The sequence below is a fragment of the Oxyura jamaicensis genome, chromosome 15 (genome assembly GCF_011077185.1).
Source record: "Oxyura jamaicensis isolate SHBP4307 breed ruddy duck chromosome 15, BPBGC_Ojam_1.0, whole genome shotgun sequence".
NCBI lineage: Eukaryota > Metazoa > Chordata > Aves > Anseriformes > Anatidae > Oxyura > Oxyura jamaicensis.
Genome location: NC_048907.1, coordinates 445,417 through 460,743, shown reverse-complemented (window position 1 = coordinate 460,743; position 15,327 = coordinate 445,417). Strand labels below are relative to the sequence as shown.

The 15,327-nt window shown below is 41.0% G+C and overlaps 1 long non-coding RNA gene across 3 annotated transcripts; it reads right to left on the bottom strand.

Annotated features, from left to right (window-relative positions):
- Positions 1–4,861: 4,861 nt before the first annotated feature.
- Positions 4,862–14,778, bottom strand: LOC118175115. 3 transcript variants are annotated; one of them, XR_004754885.1, is made up of 4 exons: positions 9,460–14,778; positions 7,485–7,577; positions 5,960–6,017; positions 4,862–5,441 (listed from the first exon to the last, which is right to left on the bottom strand). It is a non-coding gene; the product is annotated as an uncharacterized LOC118175115 (long non-coding RNA). The 3 variants fall into 3 exon arrangements; XR_004754883.1 differs by having other exon boundaries at positions 4,862–6,017; XR_004754884.1 differs by having other exon boundaries at positions 4,862–5,994.
- Positions 14,779–15,327: the final 549 nt, after the last annotated feature.

Genomic DNA, 15,327 nt, shown 5'->3' with positions numbered 1-15,327 from the left:
CGCCCGGGGCCGCCGCGCCTCCCTCTGCGCCTGCGTGCGCGCCGTCGGAGCGTCCGTTCCGAACGGGCACAGCGCCCCCTGCCGCCCGCCCGCCCCGCGCGCAGCCCCCGCTCGCCGGGGGGGGGGCACGGTGGAGGCGCCGTCGGGGGGCATCGTCGCGGCTGCCTCCCGCCAGGCCCCGGCCCCCACGCCCGGAACGCCGCACCGGAACCGGCCCCTGGGGGCAGGGGGGTCGCCGGTGCCGGGGTGCTCGTCCAGGCGCCGTGTTCTGGTGTAGTGAGGGCAAGACGGCAAAGAGCGAGGGCGGCTGATGGTTGCTGCACGCGTCTTGATGGTGCAGTGGGTGATGCCGAAACCAGGCGGGGGCTGCAGTCCTCGCAGGGCTCTGTTTTGGAGCTGGGGCTCAGTGCCCTAGGGCCCCTCTGACCCGAGACTTCTTTCAGCTCTCCCAGGGCCATCTGTCTCACACACGAACGACTTCTCTTGACTGAAGTAGAGGCTGGACTCTAGCACTCTAGTGCTCCAGCTAAGAAATCGGTTCTTGCAGCAAGCAAGATCTTTCGCTGCATTACCCTTCCAGGAAGCGCACTTGGCATGTTCCCATGTGCCTCTCCATCAGCTCAAGCAGCAGGCTCACAGTGCCAAAAACACGGTGGTTCCCCTGTTTGCAGGTGCCACGGGCAGCAGGACTGGAGTTCATGGCCTTGAACTCCATAGGAAAAAAAAAAAAATTAGAAAGGGGGTGTGGGAGAAGAAAGAAAGCTGAAATAATTTTAAGAGTGCCAATCAAAACTGTAAGTACAACAAAACAGGGAAGAACATTGTAAAAAAAAATAATAATAATAATAATAATTGGATTTTTAATACCACTCCTGCTGGTATAGTCACACAACAGCATTGGCAAATCTTTGACATGGGTAAGGACCGTGATCAGCCCTTGCTGCAACAGGTCAGCAAGCGAAGTGTCCTCCTCAGAGAAGTAAAAGTTTCTAGCTTAGCTAGAATCCATATTTTGTTGTGTGTTCATGGTAGGATGCCATAAAAAGATATTTTCCATTTAAGATACCACATGCCAGTCGAACAATATATGGCAGGAACATTCTTGGACATTAATTACTATTGTAATCACCTTGGGTTTCATTTGTAGCTGACCCTTTTTATCACAGCTGACCCTTTGTTGCTGCATTTATGTATAGCTATTTCTCTGGGGAAATAGGCTGGTCTCTCTGCGCCAGAGATACGATGAAAGTTGTGTGACAGCTGCTGTGAAAGGAACTTACTCCTGTAAGGCAGATAGATTTCTGCTGTGAAGAATTACCATTGCTGGTGTAAAAGGACCTCAGGCCTCTGCAAAATTACATCTCTTCTCTAAATCAGAGGGTCCTGCTTTTAAGAGGGTATTCTCACAGATGCTTCTTGCAATGATTTATGTATATTGGCATCCACATAAGAGCTCAAATCCTTCAGAAATGACAGATATTTACTGATTAAGAAGTCTCACCTTTCATTTCCTGGAAGATGCAGAGTCCATTTGTTTTTCAGGTGGAGGACGCACTGTCTCTCCATGGAAGAGCAGAATGATGCTGTAAAGGAGAACACAGTAGTGGGATGGAGACTTCCTTGATCCATGAGCTAGCCATCTTGAATGCTTCTGGATAAGCGTTATTGCTCATTTCCTGTCCTCTCTCATCTGTGCCAACCAGCATAAGTGTCCCTGCCAGGCCACAGCTGCTGGGCTGGCCACTCGAGCCTGCAAGCAATGGCTAACTGCTTGCTCGCTCCTTCCGCAGACTGCTGTACCAGAAGGCTTTTCTGTTCACCTCCTTCTGGCCTAACATCAGCATCTTCTAGGAGCAAATTTCAACATTGAAAGTTTCAGCGCAGTAACTCGCAGGAAGCACTCCCTGCATCTGGCTACAGCTTGGAAGTATTGTATAACTGTCCGATGACAAATATGGAAATAATATCAGCCTAAATATTTTGATAGCAAAAACAGTGAGCTGATTGAAGTGGTAAGGTACTGTACCAGCTATAGTGTTCTACAGGCTCTTGGTATAAACATTCACTATTTGTTAAATGTCAGAAGAAGGCTCAGCCTGGTTTCTAACTTGGAACATATCCTGAGCAAAACACAGCCAGAAGCTGACAACTGCACCGCGTACACCATGGCTTTCCAGCACAATGCTGGGGAGCATTGTAGAAGGTTTCCCCCAGACTGTTACCATCACAGGAACAGGTCAGTGACAAAGTGCCACAGCTGCAACACCAAGGAAGCCTTTCTTGAGATGCACCAAATAGTGAAAAGTACATTTTACTTTATTTATTTATTTTACTTTCAGTCTTTGGGTTTTGGTCATCTTGAGGGAAGCAGGGAAGGGCATTATTTAAATAGTTGTAGCTGCAGGAGATTATTTTCTAAGTTAACAATAGTAATTGCTCCTGCCAAATCTGAAATTGAGGGGATTAATTTATTTCAACTCTCAAGACAATAGCACGATTTTGGGTTTCATATTGCAAGCTCTGAAAACGAAATAGTGGGGTTTATTTTTTAAAAAAATAATTAAAACATCAATTCATCAGACTTGAATTCAGCTCTTTCCACTGTCAGTTTAACTTGCACTGAGAAAAGTTGCTGCTCAGCAAAAAAATAAAAATAAAAATAAGAAAAATCCTTTTAACAAAATGAATGCATCATACATAAAACATCACGAACCATACAATTAGTAAGCAAATGTAAGAGTTCAGCTCAGTTCATAATTATTCAGCAAACCTATTCAGAATGATTTTTTTCTCCCTGAAGCAATCAACTGTGTGGGCTCATTACCACTGAGAATCTAACGAAAAACCACCACATAAACTGTACAAAACAAGCCCATATGCTAGGAGAAAAAAAAAAAAAAAAAAAAAACTGTAGCCCAGCTAGCCATTAGCAAGAAGTCTTTTAAGCTGTTCCATTGAGCAAAACCACATCTTACTTTTCAATGGTGTTTACACCCCCAGAACAGATACCCTTCATTAATATTTAAGGCTTCAGGTATACAAATTTTAGCTGCTAAATAACCTCTACAATGTTTGGTAGTGCAGCCATGTGGAGCAATACAAAAAAGCATTTGGTTGCTGCTACATGTCATGTACATCCAAAGTGATGAGTCCCGTCTTTAGAGTACAGGCTCCCAAGAGTTACTTTGCAAAAAAGCTGACACATTTTTCCAGGCACTGATTTCTACCCCTTGCAGGGATACGCAATAAAAGGAATTTGAAAATTTTGAAGGACAGGTTTCTAAGACTGGTGGCTGACATTGCCAGGAAAGTTTTCAATACTTCTCCCTGGAATACTTAGGGAAACTACGACATCCCCTCTATCTCAAAATCAAAGCAAACTCAGTGACTAGAACAATTCAGATGGCAAACGTGTGAAGACACCAGATGAGCTCAATACTGCAGCAAATACAGAGCAGAATCAGGAGAAAATTTACTCAAGAGGAGACAATACTTGTTGGTGTGTGCCTCCTTTAATTCCCAAGAACTGGAAGGAGCAGTGGGTAAGGAAAGGCTCTTTTTTGAGAGGGGTGCAGATCCACCTTGTAATGGAGGTAAAAGACGATTCAATCATATAAACAACACAAAAGAATTAGTTTGGCTGCAGGAACTGTAAAAAAATTATATTTTCTAGAATAACTCAGAGAAACATAAATAAAAAATAGTACTTCTCTATATGGATAATCAGTATTTAACTCCCCTCAGTATTTTATTATTAAGTTTATAAGATTGACTTTGTTCTGCTGTTTTCTTAAACTTGAACCAGGTGGGACTTTATGTAAACTTGGTGGAGCAGGAACAATATTTGGGCATCTCGAAAGTCTAGCTTTCACTGTGAGTAATGCCAGGAAACCTCTAAAGTTAATTCATTTTTCATCATCTTATAAATTGAACTATTGTGAAAGGAGAAAACCAGAGGCTATCTTGTAAAGTCTTGATGACTTAATTTTCACTGAGCGTTCGGTTCACAACAGCATTCACCTTGGCACTTCCTTTTTACATGTTGAAATCAGGTGATATTTTACACGCTGTGTCTGCAAGTTCTTCTCTTTTGTCACTTGCAAAAGCAAGCCTTTCTGCCCATGCACAGCTGTACTGCTCTGTGGGAGCAGCACAGGTTATTGCATGCATTTTTAGATGTTGCTGTTTTGCAGGAACTGATGCTGCACAGACTGCACCAGTCTTTCCTGGGGAACCCCCCACAGGACTGCATGTCTGAGGATCCCCCACTTTTCACTGTCATCTTACGTCCATTTAACACAGCAAATACGTTCCCACTGACAACATTTGGAGGTCTTTGGTAAAACTCTTTTTCAGAGCACTACTTGTGCAAGGGTCCCAAAAACCCAGTCTTGACTGAAAATCAAGCTGCAGTTTCTGTGGGTACAGAGCAAAGCCTGAGAACATAGTGCCCAGAATTCAAAAGCCACTAGGCAAAATAAAAATAATCTTGTATTTCTTATTTATAATGTTACTTCAGGAATTCTTACAGAACAGCTCATCTTTCTGAGCCATTGGTGAACGTTGGTTCGTAGCCCTGATTAAAAGCACACCCACAGCATATCATGGGGACCTGGGAAAGGCTGAGACCTGGGTCTGTTCAGCCTTGAGAAAAGACGACTGAGAGGAGATCTTATCAATGTTTATAAATGCCTTAATTGTGGGAGACAAAGGGATATGGCCAACTTCTTTTCAGTGGGGACAGAACAAGAGGCAATGCCCACAAAATGGAGCACAGGAAGTTCCGCACCAACATGCGAAAGAACTTCTTCACGGTGAGGGTGATGGAGCACTGGAACAGGCTGCCCAGGGAGGTTGTGGAGTCTCCTTCTCTGGAGATATTCAAGGCCCATCTGGAGGCCTACCTGGGCAACCTGCTCTGGCAAGGGGGCTGGGCCCAATGATTTCTCCAGGTCCCTTCCAACCCCTGCAATTCTGTGATTCTGTGGCCTGTTCCAAAGGGAGCAAGCACAGGCTGGGCAGCGAGGCAGGGACAGGAGGTGGGGGATATGCCCACATGCTCTCCATACAAGGCACTATTTGCTTATTTGACAGTAACTACTCAAGTAGACTAACAACCCATACACAAAGCAGCCCTGGCTACCCCTGTGCAACATGGGCCACCTCGTCCCCTACAAACACTTGGGTTCTGCTTCACACAGCAACACGCCTGGCTCCCTGCCACAAGCACAAAGGGTTAAACGTCTCCTGCCATCCAAAACCATTGCTTTTCCAGGATCACTTGGCCTCTCAGCATCTTGGTACAAAAGGCCTGTTTTAATCCCAGTTGCAGACGACTCACATTGTACTCACAGACTTTGAGCAATGTCAGGCTATCAGGTTTCCAACTAATATCCAAAGCACAGCCCAAGCATAGACTAAGAACAAAGACTTCTTTGTTACTGAAAAAAAAAAGGTCCCCTTAAGATATTAACAGTGCAGTAGAGTTCAAACTGTTAAATGATTCAAATATTATTTAATGAATACATTTGAAATGAGGTCTCACAACCCAGAACACTTTTTAGATCATCATTTACAGAGAGCTCTCCTCTTCGTTTACTTCTTTATGAACTCATTGCTTTCAGGTTTTAATTATAACCATTTTGCCTCCAGGCTTTTTCAGGGACTTCACTTGTTGGTGTAGCTTGGTTCTTTTTATTATACATTTTCATTGGTGACTACTGAATCTTTCAGAAGCCCTAATAATCACATCTCCTTAATTTACCTTGGACTGCTTTCTGAGGCCATAAGAAACAAGGAAGACAGAGAACCTGCTGCAAAAGTGGCAGCTGACTGCATTAGCTACTATTCTGGTCAGAGCTAAAACAAGTTTTTAAAATTAGGAAGCATGTTAAATTAGCATACCAAGATTTTAACTGGGGTTGAGAGAATCTCTACAAAGTTCAAATTCAATAAATACCTTGAATTTCTTGTTCAAGTCTTGGATATGCAATTCTAAAACAGAAAGCCATATAATTCTAGAGATAAAAATTAAAGAAACAAGATAGATGGTTTTCTAGAAAGAAACATGCTTCCAGCCTGAGGAAATAAAGTTTTAAAATTAAATTTGAGTTTGCTGTGTTTATAGCAATGAGAAATCCGTGCTCTGAAGCATAGAAGGAAGATAACTAGCCCAAATAGTTAGCACTAGTACCTCTAGGACTGATGATTCACATGGAGATTTACATTTTGAAAATATACAGCAAATCTAGGAAAAACACAGAATGAAAACAGATAAACGAGCAACAAAGCAGATTAAGTACAAGTATCAGAAAAAGTACCAGAAAATAAGACACAGGGCAATAGCAGAACTACTTCCAGATTCTGTCAGTAGAGTGCATTGCAAAGCAAAATGTAAAATACATACACTTTACACCAGTAAATAATTCTTGTCTCTTTTGCCTGATTTTTAAATAAATTAAAATAGCCACTTAGATGCATCTGTATGGAGGAAAGGGAAGGAAAATCAGAACCATAACCCACTGTTCACAATGGGGCAGTGTAAGTGATACAGGGTACTGCTTATACTGGAACTATCAGAACTTCCCTCAAATCTAATCAAGGGTCCAATTTGTCCTCATGTAAGCAATGCCTCAGGTGGAAGTACATTGAAAATATGCCTCCAAAAGCTTTTTGATGTATTGTTTTTTCAAGTTATAGCAAACGCCAGAACTGTTTTGTATGGTTTGCTCATTGATTTCTGCCTGCATTAGGTAACAAGAAGAAGAAGAGGCTATCAAGAATAGCAGTGAATAGAATAGCCCCAGTGGCTAAACACCCTAGTGACAGGCATGACAGGCTGCAGTGTCTGGATAATCTCAGTTTCATTTCCCACCCTCCTCAGAGTTTAGGGAAACCCTCGTTTTCCTGTGTAAAGGGATTGTTTTGTTACTTTTGTACACTCCTTTAAAATCATTCATTTCCAGCCTAAGTAATGAATAAGGATGAGTCAAACCTTTCAAGGCAATGCTATGGTCTTGCTAATTATTCTTTTTTGATTAAAATCCATTTTCCATATAAATTCAAGCAAATAGAAAGTCTTTAATAAGAAGAGTTAGAAAACTACCAAGATTTTTTTTTCTGATTTTTTTTTCTTTCCTTAGGCTATTGAATTGCAAGCATTGTATAAAAACCACAGTTACAGCCCCGAGTTTCAGACTATGCTGTCAAAACAATACCAGGCACACGAGCACTGTCTTTCGTTGTGTGTCGTTTCCGGTCCTGGGCGCCCCCCCCTCCCCCCACACACACACACAGAGGCAGCATCCCCAAAAGGAAACTCACAGAAATGCTTGTCAATGACAGACACACAAACTGAATTTCTACGACATCCACATGGTTAGGGTAGCAATCTGTAAGCACCACGCAGGGCATCTCCCTGGGGCAGGGGAAAATGGGGCAGAGAGGCAAAGGAGACAGGAGCATCTCTAAGAGCATTCACTCACCCCGCAGAGCTATGTCTGAATTGCCTTTGCAGAAAGCCATTAATCTTCATAAGCTACTTTGTTGATTGGGATCAAGTCCTTTGTGCAAAGTTTCTGAGCAACCCTGTTTTTTGAAAATTTTAAAATAATAATAATAATAAAAATGTCAGCCACTGAAATTTTTGCAGTGGTCAACAAAAGAGTAACGATCACTGCCACTAGGTTTTAGTGTTGTTTATGCAGAAATTTTAGTTAGTGATACTAATTTTTTAAAATAAAAATGCTCAAATGGAAAAAGTCTTTAAAGTATTTCTGATACAGTTCCTAAGATCCAAGACTCTTGGGAAAAAATGTTATTGCTATAAAATGTGAGCATATGGCAAATGACAGATTTCTTTGTCACAAGTCAAAGACATGCCACAGAATTATCCACAGCCTCTCCATAGATCACTTGATCACAACCACCAAAAAGGTTCTCTTTCTTTTCCCCACATGAGTCATCCACAACTGAATGGCATGCCTTGGTAGACATCCCAGTACCGGGAGGTCCTGAAGGTAGAGCCGTGCTCCTCTGGTGCTGCAGGAGCGCAGAGGCAGCACCAGAGGCTGCAACATGGGAAATCCCAACAGGCACAAAGGGAAAAAGTTCTTCCTCATGCTGGCCATCAGCCGGAACAGCACCTGGAGGGTCATTTCTCAGGGAGACATCCTCCAGCCACAGCAGGACCCAGTGCAGGGCAGCCAGATCCCAACTTGAAGCTGGTCCTGCTCCACCTGAACGCTTCCACCTGAAGCATTCTGTGCACCCACAAAAGCTCTGTTACCTGCCAGAACATCAGCTCCTCTTTCAGCTGAGAAAATAATGGTTTGGTTGAGATGGGAATGTTTTTTCTGTGGGGTCACTGGTACGTCAGAACCTTTGAAACAGCCAAAAGTTTCTGATAGTTTTTTGCTACTGCACAGTTGAGAAATGAATAATCCATTATTCATTGGTTATTTTCAAGCAAAGATTACCCCAGGACATCACTAAGGCTGGCATAGGAATATTAAAATATATATAATAAAAATAAACAACAAAACAAACAAAAAATTAAAAACAAAAAGAAAAAAGTTTAAAATTTCACAATCTCATTATTTTCTAAAGCTAATGTTAACTTCTAGAGACACTGTTATCTACAAATTGATGGAAAATGAAAATAAATGTCTACTTTAGCTAATTGTCCAACACAAATACTACATAATAATAAAAAAGTCATTGAAGATAAGATTTGATTTGAATTTGAAGACTGTGTAACAAACAGTTATTTTTCCTCATCAAGCAGAATTTTCAGAATTATGGCCTATATTTCATTTTGTCAGCTCTGTTTGCTGAAATCTGAAGTCTGTCCCCATGAAATATTTGTTTCTAAAACCTATGTCTGAAAGGGTTTTTAAAATATTTTTCAGCAATTAGAAACTTCTTATGTGGAGTGAGCTAATATTTCCTGGTTACAATTTAAACAGAGATAAGAAGATGCTTGAATTGACTGAATACTATTTATATTTCTTTTGCGCTAAAAGTTTATGATGCAGTCTTAAAATTAGAACAGTCTGACTGCTGCATGTTCTGACTTCCAATATAAATACATGCAAAGAGGGAAAGTTACAACAAAAAGCATGACATGCTGTATTCATAAACATAACAGCTAAAAACGAATGTAAATCGGAAAAAATGGCAAGTAAGCTCATTGAGCAACACATATTATTTAACCTTATTTTCATAATTCTATATCAGAAAACACATTGCACACAATTTTACCAATTTCTTCTTAAAAAAAAAAAAAAAAGGCAAGTTTAATCCTTTAGAAAAGAATGTTAACACCTATGGAAATCTGCAAGAGACAAATAAAGCTTGTTTATCTGTATGAAATATACTAAATCCTCAGCCACTCAAAAGTGTCATATGGTCATATATGAACGTTTCTGTAGTTATATTGTGAAGTTATTTGGTGCTTACATTCAAGTTCTACTTCCTGTAGTTGCTGGAAATTCATGGAATCCACTATGTCCATTCCTACTTCAAATGGAGGCACAGAAACAATAAATTTTTAACATAAATAGAGTAGCGTAAACTGAAAAAAAAAAGGGGGGGGGGGGACAAATACTGATCCTGCTACCACAAGCTTCAAATTAAAGATAGTTTGCTGCTATAATATTACGGAAATCAAATTCAAGAAAGAACAAGTATTGAAATGCAGTGACAAAATAAATACACGCTATTTTAAACTTTAAAAAGTTTATAACAATTTGTTTATGCATTTGAGGGTTAAAGAAATCTAGAGTTCAGAAAAAAAGCAAACAATGCAATAAAATATATTTTTTTCTTGCCTAAAACACCCCTAAAACAAATTGTCGTTTATTGTTCTATCTGGTTCCCTCTCATGAATCTCCAAGAAAAGCAGTTTTACCAAAACATGTAGTGGGGGAAAAGGTGCTTTAAATCTTGTTGCAAAAAAAGGTGTGTTGCAAGGGGTGGGTTAGACGACATGAGGTCAGCTGGATAGGCCAAAAGGTAGTTCACAGACACCAAAATTAGTACAGTGGGAGGGCTTTGCTTAAGGGAGGAAAAAAACAAACAAATAAAACCAAAAAATTGTTCATTTTCATGTAAATTGTAAATCTGTTACTAAACAATCTCAAGCACCGGTTAAGATCAGATTCCCCACTAAACTAACAGCATCCATTGAAATTAACTGTCATGGCTTTTATTTCACTTCCTCAGGTATATTAGTATTTATTGTAAAGCACAAGCAATTAGCAAATACTCCACTGTAATTAATACCAGTTACAGATCCCTTTCCATGCAGTCAGCAAACCACCAGCAATATGAGGAAAAGGTATTGCTGATGTTTTTATGGTGATCAGAGGCAGGTGTTCTGACTTCCTTTTAATCTGTTATTCCAGCTGTAATCCATTAGTACTTTATAAGATAGGGTGTGTGTATTTACTGGAGGAACCATGGACCAAGACTGAAGTTCAAATTGTGTGTATGAGAGTTTGGTGCAAGAAATTGAAATTTTCTTTAACATGTTGCCATGCTAAAGCTTGATTTAAAGCAAGTTGACTGTAACAGAGTATTTCTTATAGCAGAAATTCTGACGCAGGAAATGGAACAAGAACAAAACACTCATTTCACCACTAACATTGGAAGTATTACTTTTTCAATGCAGCAAGTTTTACCAGGTAGCAAAGGAAATGGCAGACTAGAATGACTCTGCAGCTGTAGCAATGCCGTTAATGGTGTGGTTACAAAAACAAGAAGCAAGAGGAGCCTGTTAACAGTGGTCTTCCACTCCACAAGGAAGGCAGAAAGGGGGAGTTAGATCTGCAAAACACAAAACACATTAAAACTTTATAATATATATATTTTTCTAAAATCTCATGTACGTTGCAAACTAAGTTAATCAAATACATTTCTTTGCAGCCTTTTTCATAAGCAGCTTTAACCCAGCAAAATATACAGATGGGCAGCACGCGTAATACTACCTGGCTAAGCACAAACACATCTAGAAAGCAACAGGCTTCACTCAAACACTGCTCCTGAACCAAGGAGTCAAGAGCAGATGGTGGTTACCACAAAACTGCCCCTGAGAACTTTTTGCAGACTTGTTCTGAGGCTTTTTCAACTCTTTCTTTTCTTCAGTAACTGTAGTGATACACTTGCTTCCTAACAATGTCACCTGTGCCCAGTTAAGGAGCTCTGCACATCATAACCTAGAAAATAGCTAAGTCCTTGGTATTTCAGTGAAAGGCATTAATATTCATACACCACAGATTTGACAGGGAAGAGCAAAGAAAAGCCACTTGGACCTTGTCCACCAATAAGCAACTGTAAGAAACACAGTTTTAACATCACCAGATACAGGTCCCCATGCAGCAAAGGTGACCCTGCAAGTGGAAAAGAGCCACATGTCTTCTCAGCAGTGGTCATTTGTGCAGTAGGCTGGAACAAAAGTAAGGTGCTGAACTTAGTTAATGTTTAACAGTGACGGCAAACAAAAGGGACCGAGACAGGAAAATTTTGTATCAGCTGTTGAGCCAGTCCCACTCTTCACTGTGGCAAGGGACTGAGCCTGGCTTGCAGCCATGGGGCCTCCACACCCACAGGTTGCAAAAACCTCTCAAAACACACTTACAGAGACGTGAGCTCCTACTCAAAAATCGTGACTGTCAAGTGAGGATGACAGCATCAAAATTCATTCTGTGGTGGTCAGTGTCACTCATGTGGTTTGGAAAGCACCTGCCTCCTCCAGGCACCAATGACTGCAAACATTCAGTGTGTGCCTTCAGCTCCCAGTGCAAGTTCACATGGTGACCATGGAGCTCCCTGCATGTTTCCCCATGCAAGCAGTTTTAGTCCCAGGATCAGCCCCATGTGTCTGCTCCCCATCAGAGTGGACCTGTAGATCTTGGGCTTTAGTTAGTGTGCAGTATCCTGCCTTGATGAACCCTGAGCAAATCTGATCCCCTGGTGAGCACATCTTGCCTGCCTGCCATCCTACACACAATGTCTGCAGAGCTAAGATCTGTGGCAAGCAGGTTGTGAGCTTCTTACAAGTTACAAAGCAATTTTATTCTTCTTGACAAGGATAACTGTACTTTTTCAATATTTAAAGTGAATCACTTATTTACTTCATCTCTTTGAGGAGAGATCATGATGTTAAAATCCATCTGACAGGCATGGTTAAAAAGCAAAGCAGGAACAAGGTTTATGGTAATGCTGTTCAGTAGCTCTGTGGTTGAAAGATACTCTTGTACATCACCAATGGACTCAGAGTATTTATGTGCCCTTTCAACACACTGAACTTCCTGATGCCCATGTCAGTGCCAGCCTGCTGGAGGTCACAAGTTCAGTTGCTAGAAACATGAAGGTTTTGAGTAACTGGAGCAATATCAATCCTCATTTACTTCTGGATGTTGGCAGACAACATTAGCGCACTATCATGTTGAAACTGAAAATCCACCAACAACATGGAAAACAAAAGCTTCACATGGCAAGATAACATTTTATATGGATATTATCCACAACTGCAGGAGCAGCCCAAGTCAGGGACAGGGTTGGCCATACCACTGATAGAAATTTTCACAATCTGCAAACAGTCCATCACCTTTCTCTGACAATTATCTCTGTTGGTTACTGAACAAAGCTCAGCTTTTAAAATTCTCATTCCCTAGCCATTTAACTCAGGCACTGACAGGGTCAAACCCAGCCCACAGCCACCAAATCAGTCGGTTTCCTGCCAGCAAGCTCACCTGCTGAAGCCGCTGGCATGGGACACAAGCTCTTTTAGCACAGCTCACCACTGTTTAAGGGAACCACACAAACCTCACAGGTGAAGCCGCTCCAATCCCTTTGGAGAGACAGGATTCTGTTTTTGGTGTTGCAAAGCTTCTCTTCTGGGTAAGATTTTGCCCTGTGGAGCCATAGCATGAGCAAAACAGTAACCAAATTAATTTCACTTTTCAGAAGTGTTTTGGAAATGCAAGACAAAATCCTTCACTCCCGTGTTTTTTTTTTTTTTTTTTTTTTTTTTTTTTTGGTTTGGTTTGGTTTTGTTTTGTTTTTCCTCCTCATACTGCATATTTCACACGGACTGTCAGAATCCAGCCAGAACAACTGCATTTAAGCGGGTGATTAAGTAATCCTTGTTAAATCACTGGAAAGATTTCTACGTTCACAGTAAGCTATAACAGTCTCTAGCAAGTTGGAAGTACAAATGGTCCTCTCATGTAACAAAGAATAATCATAGCCATGCCTCTCCCAGTTTTGCCTTATTTCTTCTTCTGGACAGAAATAGCAGCAAATTGGAATTCTTTCCATCTGCCTAAAATGAGCAACTGGCTCCATAAAATCTGAAGGGTAGATGTGATGAAATTATTGGAAATGTAACTTGTGGCAATACCTTGAAACCTGGCTATCCTTTCAGCCTGTGCTGAGCAAGCCCAACAAGCTGAGAAACACCATGCCTCCTCCCTAGGTCTGGCTAGGCCAGACCTCCCTCTCTGGAGCACTGTCATTTGCTGCACTCACGTACCATACCCATGCTACTACACGCATGCTCAGGAGCATGTTCCATGTTCCTCATCTATTGCATGGGTATATAACAATGGCAATTATTTATACTACACTGGACCACACAAAAGTGTAAAAGAGAAAAGCATGTTGAACTGCTGTAGATGGACACATTGTTGAGTTATATTTAGTCTTTTCAGTGTGATTTTTTTTTCCTTGTAGTCAAAATTCACACAAAGGAACAAATTTATTAATTAAATACAAATGAGTTTTTTATTTTTTTATTTTATTTTTCTTGCTCTGAATTTATCATCTTGGTGTTTTAGAGCCTCATCCCTGTCCCTCCCATGGTTGGTTGTTGCCACAGTTCCAGGTCAGGGTGAAGGCCCAGAGTTGTAAGCAAAGATAGCACATTAGCTAATAGTCTTTTAATATGCCCTTACAACACTATGGCAGCCATTTGTGTCAAAGCACTTGCTTACACCAGGGACTGGCCTCACCAGTAACGTTCAAGGGGCTCAGTGTTCACTTTGTTTACAAATTTGCTGAGAACATTAATTTGGTTCTCTTGCTTTACAGTTGGCTTTAGTAGCTATGGCAGACATGAAGCATCAATATCAGCCCAAAAGCATCTCACACCATCTGTGTAAGAGATGGATGCCAGTGGATCCCCCGTGTAAGCCATACCTTGTCTCAGATCCTGCCAAGTCAATGCAGTGGCCAAAAGAAGAGAAGGTGTCATGCCATTCCATTGCAGGAGATACAAGCAGCTGCCAACAAGAACAAGGATGTCACCTGGCTTTCTGTTTGTTTTGGGTTTTGTTTGGAAAGCAGCTTAAAAACAAGGAGAGAAATGACACAGAGCTTCCAAGTAACTTGGCAGTAATCCCCACAGGTCTTCATGGAAACCAGAGCAAACTTGGTCCTGCAGGGAGAACACCTGGTGCCTTTAGCACATCATGCAAGAGAGCAGCACATTTTTGCCACTCAGCCTGTTCCCATTTATTCAAAACAGTGAAAGTGTTGCCCCATGGCCTGAAGTGGAAGAATAATGAGTCCTTAGACACAGGTGTTCATCTCTGAAAATGCAAAGATTCAGCTGGGACTGACAATGCTAGAGCAAGAAACCCCATGGCAAGGACCCTCCTGTGCTCACCAGAATAGAGGAACAAGAACACTTCCAAGTACATTACATAGCTCCCAAATACAGCTGCGTCAACTGAATTTTGAGACATTCATAGTAAGTTGCCTTATCAGAGACATTTTCAGACTGATATTATGGTTGGAGGGAGGGAAGGAAAGGAGACAAGTTCAGAGTGCACTTAAAGAAGCATTAGGGTGAAAAAAAAAACCCACACTGCAAATCCCAAAACACAAATAGATTTTTTTTCTGAGATTTCCCAGTCCACACATTAAGGCAAAAGAAAGAATCCCTCCCCCCGCCCCCCCTTTTTTTTTCCAATGATTAAAAAACATCCACCAGAAGAAACAAATTCCTTGCAAGTCGAATTTTAGACCACAATCTTATGTGCAGCCAAGTGATGTATTTAAAATGGTACTGCTGGAATATGGTTCACAGCAGTCTACTGCAGTGAATAAATATTACGTTTACATATCCATTATAACAAAATCATGTTGTACTTCCATTGCTTCATATTGGTTTGCCATCTGGAAGCTAAGCAAGCTGTGTAGTTCAAAAAAGAAAAAAAAAAAAAAAAAAAAAAAAAAAGAAAAAAGAAAGAAAGAGAGAGAATTAAATTTTGCATTTACTAAAAGGAGCCATAAAAGTTTCAATTTATAGCAGATGATTAT